General features: G+C 39.7%; 1 pseudogene; it reads left to right on the top strand.

The window, feature by feature from the left end:
- Positions 1-5,453: 5,453 nt before the first annotated feature.
- Positions 5,454-12,493, top strand: part of LOC128936231 (cytosolic phospholipase A2 epsilon-like) — a 37,241-nt pseudogene continuing 30,201 nt past the window's right edge.

The raw sequence follows: 12,493 nt of genomic DNA, 5'->3' as shown, positions 1-12,493 counted from the left end.
TGTGGAAAGGGACCTGGGAGTCTGTGGCAAGTTGGATATGAGCCAGCAGTGCCCTGGCAGCCATAAGGACCAAGCTTGTCCTAGGGTGCATCAGGCCCAGCATCTCTGCTCTGCACTGGGGTGACCTCACCTCTAGTCCTTGGTGTGGTTTTGGATGCTACGATGTGACAAGAAAGATATAAAGCTATGAGAGAGTGTCCAAACAAGGGCACTGAAACCATGAAAAGCCTTTAGGGAAAGCCCATGAGGGGTGACTGAGGTGTCTTGGTCTGTTCAGCCTGGAGAAGAGGAGGCTGAGGGGAGACTTCATTGCAGTCTGCAATGTAAATATCTTGGTGGTTTGTCTGGTTTTGGGTTGGTTTTTTGGTTGGTTATATGTTTTTATGTGGATTGTGGACTTTTGGGATTTGGGGTTTTTTTTGCTGTAGTGCTTTTAGGAGGTTACTTTGAAAGATTAAACTTAGATTGAGTTTCTCAGAGTACTTAACAGTAGACTATCTACAATTTGTTGCCTACTGAAACCACCTGTGGTACCATATAAAATTCTTTGGAATGCAGAAGATACAGACTAGAATATGAAATGCTGTGCTTGATGCATCCCAGGCTGTCAGTGCACACTGCTGGCCCATACTGAGCCTGCCGCTGACCAGCACCCCCAAGTCCCTGTTCTGCAGGGCTGCTCTCCAGCCACTCCTCCTCCTATTCATACTTGTCTCTGGAGTATCTTGTGTCTTCCTGTATTGGGTTTACATGGCAAAGTGTTGGTAGCAGGGTGGGCTGCTGCTGGCATGGCCTCTGGCTGCCAGCTGCATTTCAAGGCTAACAGGGAGGATTTTATCTTTGCTTTCCAAACAAGTAGATAAAGATATTCACAGTGTGCTTAGCTGAGTTGTGTTACTCTGAAGCTTCAATCAGCATCATCAGTCTGGCAGAGGCAGCAGGACATGGTGTTTCTGCAATGACAGGCCAGCCAAGGACAGCAGTGCTCTGTGCAGCTCTCAGTTCTAGAATATAGAGGAGAAGTGTTAATGACAGGGAGGGGTGCCTGTGAAATGCCTGCCTTGTGCCTACAAGGGAGCTCTCTGGATATACTCATGCTTTTATTTCTCTACTGCTGAAAAGTTGTAGCCTTAATAGTGTGGTTTGTCCAGGGTAAATTCTTGGAAGATTTTTTTTTGTAGATTATAAACAGGTTTTGCCTCTCAGCAATTCTTTACTTTGTACCTATCCTTCCAGAATTAAAGTCTGAGGATTTGTGTTGTTGTAGTGAGGCAGGACTGATTTTCTCATGACCAGTTCACTTTCTTTGCAAGGTAAGTGTGCACATCTCAGGTGATGGTTCTTATAGCTACAAGCAGGGCAGATGCGATTTCCTTACAGGTATCACCAATCTTCCAGCTCCAGCCATTCCCAAGCTGGTGGGGAGCTGGGTATATCGTATGTGGCTCTGTGCTTGTCTTTTCTTCTAGAATGCCCATCAAATGGATGGGCTTTTTGAATCCACTGTGGTCATTTAAAAAAATGTCTCATTTTATACATTTTCTGGTAGGCCTTACTGAAGATTCAACAAGTTTGAGGGAGGCTTTTTACACCTTTTGCATGTGAAACCTGAAGAGGAAGTTCAGCAGGGAGTGCAATAAATAAGTCTGGAAGGTCCTAGGAGAGGGGAAGAATGCTTGCAAAGTTGTTGGATGTAAAGCTAAACCTGGAGGGATACCTAGCTTGACTGCATCCTTTGCCTTTGCAATTCTTGTTTGCAAGTACATAATAAGCCTTTAGCAGAATGTCCAGGGACAGCTTTCTGGGCTTTCCCACTTTTGCTTGCTCAATGGTCCTACCAGCTTGCACTTCTTTGATAAGTCCATTTTGTAACACTGTACAGAGATATTCAATTGTGTAACTCTGATGAATTGCTATTAGGCTGTGGAAGAATAAGTAAAATAACAAATGAGCTTATATTATACTAGATTATTAATCTGATTTCTTTCCATGGCTTATAAAAGCCAGAAGTACCATCAGATCATGTTGCTAGACTTGATAGATGTCAGACTGCTACCTGCCATGCAGTTATGGAAATGTCAGTCTTGATGATCTGTGGCTGACCAAAGTCTATCTTGAAGAAAAATGATCCCTCTTCTATTATAGATATCAGGAATGGTGAAGTCACCACATTTTGTGGAGCTATGTTGTGATCAGTGCAATGGATATGCACCTTGTTTCCAGCCTCATTTATTTTGGTCAGAGCCCAGATATTAGCACATTACATCTTTTCCTAGCACCTTAAAAGCCATTGCATAACCACTGTTTCTTTATTAGGATCAATTTTATAAAAAAGTTTACATCACAGCCTTCTTTTTGTCAAACCAGTAGATGCAACCCTTCAAATTCTGATTATAAACCCCCCCTTTATCTGATGTATCCAGCTTTTTGTCATCTCTTGCACTTGTTCCAATTCTTCATTTTCCCTTTATCTAATGCAGACTCCAGTACCCTTCCCATTACTGCTACACACTGAGACATGAACATTGCTTTGTTATTCTTATATTCTTACACATGAGTTCCCAGTTTCTATACATAGAATCCAGTTGTCCTCATTTGCTATTAAAGGCTTCTCACCAGTTGTTTGTCTTCCATGAGCTGGTTAGTTAGATTTTTCCACACTCCAGTCTTGCCTTTTGTATGGGGGAGGAAATTAAAACATAAATTTGGCAATTCTTTAATCATAACTCACACTCCAGTGCATTAAATTTTACCATGGTTAATCAGGCCAGTCTGTCTAGTAGATCAGATCATTCTTTGTGATTTCCTTGTCCTTAGTATTACTCCCTTGATCTTTGTTCTGCAAATCTGGCCAGTCATGGTGCCTCATTTACTTCCAAAGCACTCATGAAAATGTTCAATACAGTTTGAGACTGGTAAACTCTTAAAAATTCCTCAAAAGAAAACTTTTCAGTGACATTTATCACTGAGAACTACTTCTGAAATCAGTTAGAAAAAATATTCTTTACCTTCTGAATACAGACTTTCTTTTCAGTCTTTGCATTAAAAGATCTTACTATCTTTGTACGATACACTTTAAAAAATGTGATATTCAGCATAGAACAAAATCTGTTTCTTCATATTGAAAAACACTACTTCCTACTGACTGGCTACCAGAGACAGCTCGGGGCTTACCAAAACTGCTCATCACCTTACAGGGAACCTCTAGCTAATGCCAACCCCAGAAAGATCTCTTCCATGCAGTTATCTTTCATTGCCATTTTGCTATGCCATGCACATTTCTGGGAGGACATCCTGTAATTACTTTGGCATCCTTTGCAGCCTTGGTGCACGCTGGCCACTTAAAGGCAGCTTCAGTAACCTGCCTTGCAAGATCAATGCATCCATAGGACAGCACATGTTCTTGGTCTCAAAGTGGCACCACCTCTATAACATACCTAAAATAAGAAAATTAAAGAAGAATTTCTTTGCATAGTCTAAATATAAGTAAGACTTTTACGAAGTTTAAAAAAGAGAGAAAAAGGAAAAAAAAAAGAAAGGTGCAGTTATATCCATTTATTAATATCAACTTCCACCAGCTTTCCTATCCTTTTTCCCTGTTCTTTTATTTCACAGCTACGTGGTTCTTAAGCTCTTTACTGAACCATATGGCTAGGCATTCAGTTCACATGCAAGGCAGGTAGGTCTCTTAATTCTGCCTTCATGCAAAGTGTTTCAAACATAATTTTTTACTCCAAATATTCCCTGGTGTTTTTATACACACATATATATGGAATTTGATTGGGTGGAACCTGTCCAGACAGTAAATTGTACTAGTTAATGACTGTCCTAAGGCCAACTAATTACACATCAACAATCTTTTTTTGGCAAAACACTCCCTTGTGTGGTGGAGCACAGTTTTCAGTATATAATTGCTTTGTATGCTAAAAGTTATATATATATTATAAACATTAACAAATGCTGTACAAAATGTATGAAGCATAAAAGTAAGGAATGTATGCAACTTGAAACCAACTCTTCATTTAACACAGGTATTTCTATCAACTACTTCAGGGATGATGGAGCATTTGGCATGCATGACTACCATCCCACATTTTGAGGAATAGCAAGAGAACCCAGAGTAGTAGTATATGATAATTAATTTTTAATTAGTCAGATATTGTGTTCATTATGCCAATGGCAGCCAGGGTAAACAAACCACTGGCACATTACTACATCCCCCTTGCTACTTTTAAAAATTGGCACAATATTCACATTCTTTCTGTGGTTCTGCAGTATACCAAGAATTAAAATAGCTGAAGCATAGATAGTCAAGAATCCTAGACAATGTTTTAGAAACTAATTGGCAAGAATGATCTCTGTTCTGTCTTATTACATGTTGGTTGACTATGTGATCATTTTCATTATTCATTGATGAAACATGTAAAGTGTCATCTTTTTGAACATAGAATACAAGTGTTTTATTATCATTTCTGATTTAGTTGCATAATTAGTAATTATTTTTGCTTTTTATATGAAGTAATAAGGCCAAACCTTTGATAGCATTTTGCTTTCTCTTCATAAACATTTCCTTTTTATTTGCACATATGAGCTTATTATTGTCTTGGACTTGTAGAAACACAGCGAATAATTAATTTTCCTTGCATGTTGTATCTGTGCAATGTGATCTAACTGAGTAGGTTTTAGTTGTTACATCACATAGGGTGAAAATATCAAACACATGTGAGAGTTAATGCAAGAGCTGTTTGGACAGGTTTCCACATGCTTTAGTAACGTGTGGCTCCCTTACATTTATTGTAATGGCTATTCAGCAATGTTTGCCACTAAGAATTTGTTCTTCTTTAATCTGTTTTCTTGACCTGACCTAGGAGTCATGCTTGACTTTGATGTCTGTGAGTTTTAGCACAGTATAGTGTTGCAATGGTGATCTAATTTCACATGTAATAGGATGTACTTACAAAGTTGCCTATCTTGATCTCCTGGAGAATGTTTCTTTCCTTACGCATTTCTGAAACACTTCCTGAAGATGTTTTGCAATGATTTCTTTAAAGTCGTTCCATACAGAGCTGTCGACATAGTTTAATCTTTGTGATCAGCCCTTTTGTGAGTAAGTGGCCACACTAGATTCCTGCACAGGTTTGTATTTTATTCAGATGGAGCATGTGAAATGATGGCAAGACTCTTTTGCTTACCAGTCCCAAATTCTCCCATACTTGGCTCCACAGACAGCTGTGAAGCCATGTGGAGTCCCCAGGAAATGGCACTGTTTTGTTAAAGCCCATGTATTGTAGCATCACTGAGACCCCATCCCATGGGCAGCTGGCATGAGGTGATAGCTCAGACGGAACAAAGGGCAGCTTTGACTCCCAATGGAGCCTGGGTTTGTTAGGCACTGCTTACATGACCTACCAGGTGCCCTGGAAAGGCTATCATTCCATCTTCCCAGTGACAACATGCTGTGTATGGGGCAAGATTGGCTGTCATGCGCATGAGTTCAGATTGCTCAATGAATGAACAGCACGCAAGGCAGATACTGGATGTGAGAGCTTCTGCAACAGCCAGGCCTTTCTCACACAAGGAAGGGACACAAGGGATTTCAGCACTGCAAGATGAGCTGGAGTGAGTACATCACCTAACCCTGTGCTTCCTTTTCCTCTTCAGGCAGCAAATGGGGTGGGAAATGCCCACTGTGGCTGGCAGCCTTTCCTCCTCTGGGTATGCCTACCCTAAGCATGTCCTCTTCCCATAGCTTGTGTTTTTTCACCAGGGCTCTCACACTGGAGACGTCTGCATCAGATGTGATCTGTGGTCTGATAATGCACCATTCTATAATCTTTTGTAATATGGAAAATGACAGAAAAATTAGGAATTTCATTATACCAAATCCTGAGGCATTGCTGTGTTGAGAAAAGCAGTCTCCTGATGTGTGCTGAAACACGCTGGCTGTAGATCTCTTGGCTGGAAAGGCAATGCACTCAGAAAGGTGCTGTGGCCACTTTTACACTGAGGAGGTAAAAGAGAGCCTGCTTAACAACGGGGAAGGCTTGGAGGAACAGCCAGAATCAGGAGTGAACCTGTCACCTGCATTGGGGTTCCCTTATCTTGCCTGGGACTCCCAAACAGTTCTCATGGGAAACAGCATTTTTCTCTCTGTAGTCAGGAAATGCACTCTGGTAACCAGCAGATTTATGCATCAACTAGTTTTTTGTAATGTACTTTATCCCTTGGAGCTAAGTGCAATGAACACTGGAAATTTAAAGTTGATGTTAGCCTCTGATGTCACATATGTTAGACAAGGATAGTAAACTCAAAGGTATACCTCTCCAGCACTTGCTGACTTTATTAAGACAGCAAGATACCATCAACTTACTGCAGCTGAAAAGGTTTAGAGGCCAGTTATTCCTGGATAAGTTGCTTTAGCAACCCCAACATCTTCTAGTGTTTGACGGGGTACTGCAGTGATGCTGGCAAGAACTAGAATACTCAAGGCAGTGTGTGCCTTACAAAGAAAGACTAATTTAAGCAATTGATATATAGGCTCCATAATACCTCCAAAGAAGTATTGCGTTTTTGCATATGCACAGGTCTTCTATGAGTCAGATCAGAAGAGAGATTATGTTCTGTGAAAGAATAAACAGACCAAATAACTCTGCAGATATGAGGTACTATCAGTATTTGTCCAGTACATTAAGTACTTTTGGGAGAGTTTCTGAAATATTGTCTGAATACACATTTTTTCTGAGTCTGAGTAAAGTTAGCTTTATATGTTAGCTATATAAAGCTAACTTTACTCAGACTCAGTACTATTTATCTTTATATGTAACAACAAATATCTAAACTCCCTATTTGTCATGGGGAAGAACATACAGAGACCTTTTAAAATCAAGTTAATATTTGAAGTGAATAGAAGCACTCCTTTTTCTGCTGATTTTACCTTATGGTTCAAATTTTCTCAAGCCATTTCCCTTTTTCTATCCTAATGCCTTCATGGTTTAGTGGTAGACTCAGTGGTGTTAGATTACCAGTTGGTCTCAATGGTCTTAGAGGTCTTTTCCAACCTGAAATATTCTATTAATCTGTATTTGAATTACAGATAAATATGTTTATGTATACCTTTCTCATTATGACATATATATTTATCTTGTTCAAATAAAGACCATATGGGTCACCAGAAGCAGCTATGTGGATCAGCCTGATTCTTGTGAGCAATATTCAACATTGCTCTTGTGGGGATTGTTATGATCTGGACTTCAACATTTTTGTTTTTATTCAGATGGGCCTGAAGCATCATACTGATGCACATTAGCTCCATTTACCTGTATCCCTGAACAGAACATGGATGTTTCTAGTAAAGATAGTAATCAGGAATAAACCAGAAAGGATTTCAGTGAAGCTCCCTTTCTTTTATGTTCAAAAAGGTGGTCTGAAAAGTCTGAGAGGAACATGCACTGGAACACCTGATATCAAAAGCCCATGGTATAGGGATGAGACATAATGGAGAGTCTGTAGGCTGCAGGGAAGCTGTAAAGGATGGGAAAGAGTCTGAAGGGAGCAATCATGAAGAATGATTGACAAAAGTGGAAAGAAAACACAAAATCTATCTGATCTTTTATTTGTCCTTAGCGGTCACTTTAATAAATCTTTTAATAATTAAATCTGATCCATCCCTTGTCTTTGAGCATTAATAATGAATTCCTAACTCAGTTGTAGTGGTAGTTTTATAATGTGTTTATTGTGGTCTTAGACACCATCAGACTAATTAGGGGGAAAAAATCATTGCAGAAATAAACCTTAAATGAAAATCGTTTCAAGGCAGAGCAACTTTGGGTGAACTGTGTCTCGCTACTAGCTCATCAGCTGGCAGACAGACCCCAAAATTTCCATAAGTGTAGTATCTTGGGGTGGCCCAGCAAGGTTTCTCTGCTCTTTGAGCTGCAATAAATGTATAATTTGGCCACTGAGGCTCTACCCCACAAGTCAGGAGTGCATCTCCTCGGAGAGCTGTTGCAGCCCTCTGGTGTCAGTCTTTCCCTCTGACATTTCCCGTTGGTCCCAAACTTGTCTCTTATAAATCTGCTGCTGAATGTCTGCAGGTTGCAGCCTGGGGTTTCACAGAAAATCCAGCTTGATATTACTCCCTTAATGCTCCAGGACATGAGCTACCGCTGCACAGCCTGTGCTTTATGGGCAGCAGTCCCGAGTCAGGCTGCCTGTTTCACCGCCACGGGGGCCTTCGGTGATCCTTAACCTGAGTATGGCTGGAAGTTTGTGCTGCTACTAGCCACATTGAATTTTGCATTCTCTGCCACCCTGGTAATCACAAAACTTCTTCTTTGTTATTTGAGTGGATACCAGAGAGGATTTTTCATTTATATGCTAATAGAGCTTTTGCCCAAGGGTGTTTTGCAGCTTCACATTGCAACAGGGTGAATCATGTGCTAACAACAAAACCAGGCTCTTCAATGTCAGGTTCCCTCTGCATCAGTAACTTTGGAAACAAGTGACTGAAGAGGACACGCGGATTGCCCAGGGTGGGATTCATCTCAGCTGCCTTCAAACATTCAGAAGTTAGGTGTCAAGTGTGGCCTGGACATTAAGGCTTCTCCAGAGCAATCCCGTGTGGAGATGTTTAGTCACTACTTGCAGTCGTCATGCTTTTTTTTCATCGACTCAATATAGAGAAAACACAACCAGCTTCTACTATGAGTTTAATTTCCAGATGACTTAGTCAAGTCAAGCCATAGTCAAGTATATCCTGAGTGCACACCTTTTGAAAAGGATGTGTTTGCCTCAAAAGGAATAGTGCTTCATAGAAAAAAGCAATTTTGAAATTTGAACTAATTTGGGAAATTTAATACCAGTGCCAGATTTGAGTCAAAGGTACCTTTGGCCACCTCTGTCTTGAGCTTAAAGAAAAAGAATTTCATATAGGGAAGCTTGAGTCAGGAAAGAAAAGTTAGTTTCCAGGCAACAAGCAACTTTTAGTCAACTTCCTAAGGGATGCTGAAGGCTTCTTCCCCCACCTCATTTCCTTTTGTCTTAAAAGCAAAGGTGCAATATGACAAGGGAAATGAAAACAGGATCTCGTGCAAAAACCTCACACCCATTAGCTTCCATACATTTCAGAAACATGACCTCGATCTGACAGCTGTAACAAATGTTCTCATTCCTCGGGTGAGGTGCTGAAACTCTTCTAGGCACTTCAGCCAGGGACACAGGTAGGTTGTAGCAGAAGAAATAGAAAATGTGTGTGCTTTTGTATATACAATCACTTTTGTCTAAACGGTTTCTTGTCACTATTCTCACAGGAAAAAAAAATATTTTAATACTTTTTTTTACAGAAATGCAGGGGATCACATTAAGTAAAGCATCAGCCAAGGAATGGGAGAGACTTGTGACTTTCCTTAACTTACTGCTGTAGATTATCTAACTCTGGCTTCAGTTAAGCAGTTCCAGAAAATTTCAATACAATGAAGGTGAGAAAGGAAGTTAAAAGCAAACTTAGCACTTGTATTTCATGATAAAATTAATGTGCTTATTTCAAAAAGCAACAACAAAAAAAGATAACACAGATAAAAAATGAAACCTAAGAAATCAAACTTTAGGAAGGATAGAATACTCCATGTAAGATGATCAGATTGTCTTAACTTGTTCTTCTTGTAAGAACAACTTTTCATATTGTTTCCTCTGTTCACATAAGAAAAGTATGTAATGAGACTTCCAGAAGTCATTTGGTTTGTCTCTAGTTTCTGTTAGTCAAGGTCCTGGTACAAAACTCATACCCACAGTCAGAGTGGCAGTGATTTCACACGTTTGCCCATCTCTAAGAGGAAGCAGGATGCTTTGTCATCCTATTAATCTCAAGTTCTTTCATAAGCACTAATTTTAATCATTCAGAGGGACTTTCAATGCGTATGTATGTGTGGCTAATAATGCTTGCATAATGTCTTAGAAAATTTAATCACTGAGCTTCCTAGAGGTGTCCTGAACACATGCAGATCCTCATTAGATTAAAAAACTTCCAACAAAAAAATTGTTCAATCAGTCCATTAAATTCCAATAATCTGCTAATAGCGTCCAGCCAGATGACAATTTCAATACAGTTGGTAAGAAATCTGGAGCTTTTCTTCATTAGTAATTGATATTGTATTTTGTTGAAATATTTAATTATTTTTTAAGGTGAAATGTTTGAATCTCATTTGAATTTGTTAAGCTGCATGCTGTATTAAATGTGAAGCCCAGAAACAAGAAGGGCATTTCAAATGGAAAAATGATAAAATGTAGTTTAGGGAGCAGAGAAATATTACTTATCATACCTTCTTTTATTTTTTTGGAGATGGAGCACTACAAGAAAATCGAATGAGTACACAGAAATCATGATGCAACAGAGCTTTTCAGGGAAACATGTTCCTTCAGAAGAATTCTTATTCTCTTCCTATGTAAATGTCTTCATTCTAACAATCATCTCCATAGCTGTTTTTAAATTTATTTTTTATTGTGGATGTAATTATGTATGGAATTTAGGTGTTTGCATGGAGAAAATACGCTGATGTGTTTATTAGACTATTGCTGTCATCACTTTTAGAATATCACTGTAAGGCTATCTCACACAGATGATCGCTATCATATCATCAGTCAGGTTACAGCTGCTACTGCATTTCCTTGAGCCCCAGGTGGGAACAATTTGGTCCCTCAGCAAGCTCTGCTCAGCCACAAGACCTGCAGATATGAAGGCTCACACCTTACAGCAGCTGCTCTTTGGACAAATAATGTGGGTGGGAAATTTCCCTGTTTCAGAAATCGTGGAGGGGTGGAGCTCTGACTCAGTGCAATAAAACACCTGTTCAGCAACTTCTGAGACTTTGTCAAGATTGTAAATTTGTTTCAGGAGGCACTGGCGCCTGTGGAGCCCAGTACTAAGGTGCCATTCACAGCAGCTGCTTTTAATGTAGCAGCGATCTCGATGGCATCGACCTCTGCCTTATCTCAGGTAAGTGGAAAACAGAACAACCCTGGCAGGAGTCTTGGAGTTTTGATTCAGATTTGCCCCTGAACTACAACAGGTTGAGTTCCCTGTTATCTATAGCACATAAATTTCCAAGAAAACAAGATTATCCTTTCTTGGATATTTGCAGTTACCAGGACCTGGAGTCAGAATCTTTCCATATAGCACAGAACTGGTACATCTATTTTATTAGTTACAATGAGGAGGTGCCAATTGCCTGTTCCACACTGAAATGCTACAGTGGGGAATTGAAATAAGTAAAAAAAAAAAAAATCTTTGCTCTCTTTTTCATCCCCTGTTCTTCTTCTTTCAGCAGCATTCAAGCAGAAAATCAAGCCCCTTGGAAAATGAAGAAAGAAAATGGATGATGCACTATGTAACCCCAAGTGATGATGCTAAGGTACCATATTTTTACAAACTAAAAATATAGAGGACTAAACCAATACCTTTTTGAGCAGGGTAGGAGCAGGGTAGGATCTTTCCCCCCTGCCCAGATTTGGTTATTAAAGATTCACGTGGTTATGTAGAAATAGGAATATTTAATGAAAGACAATTTTCTTTAGAGGCAACATCTGCATAGTATTAATAATAAAGAATGTGTTGTTTCCATGGTTTTATTCCTTAGGGAAATATCTTAGTGGAAAAGTTACTGATTTGCTGTTAAAATGAGACTGACTTTGGCTTTCTTCTAATGCTATCTATTGACTTCATGGAGCTTTACCCAGAACAAATGGAGAATGTTGGCATGGGCAGAAAGTCAGAGCATGGTTGTTGGTGAACCTTTGGGGTTTGGTCAGTATTGCCAGTTTTCAGGACAAATGCCCACTTTGATCCCTGTGCACTTCCTCACAATGAAAGAACAACTCTGGACACGTTTGCAGGGCCTCTGGCAGAGGCAGAGTTACATCAAACACGTAGCAGCTCTGTCAGTGATGATTTTTGCTGCTGGCATTGTGCCAAGCTGCTGCCAAGTAAAACATGGGGGCTGCAAATGGAAAGAAAACTTACTTTTGATGACATTTTAAACGATGTGTGATTCAAGCATCTATAGCTCATATGTATTTGGTTGGGTTCTTTTCGTGTAACCAGATACCAAATGAACAGAAAACCACAAACACTGTTTTGCCTGTGTATGTCACAACCTTATCAAACTGATTGATCAAACTGATGTCTTGTTAACAGCATGCTGGCAGCTTCTACAGATAGACATTAGTGTACAAAAGGTACAAACTACCAGTGGGGAGTGAAACTTGCTGTAAGGGCAAAGTAGCACAACCAAACCTGACATGGCATTCAGGTGTTCCTAATTTACTCTGTGTGTGTGTATTTGTATGCTAAAGCTCAGCAACAGAATGTACTAAAGCAGGAAAAGCAGCTGTTGGGAGAAAATTATGACCCAATCTCCTTAGCAGTTTTGTAATGATTTAATGTATTCATACTGAAGTTCTGTTTTGGTTTAGAATTTCCATGGCTAAAAGCAACCAACCC

This window comes from Melozone crissalis, unplaced genomic scaffold, assembly GCF_028551555.1.
Source record: "Melozone crissalis strain CALT ecotype California unplaced genomic scaffold, PUWL_Pcris_2 ptg000018l_1, whole genome shotgun sequence".
Classification (NCBI taxonomy): Eukaryota; Metazoa; Chordata; class Aves; order Passeriformes; family Passerellidae; genus Melozone; species Melozone crissalis.
The sequence above is the reverse complement of the archived record's forward strand: the minus strand, read 5'-3'. Positions and strand labels throughout refer to the sequence as shown.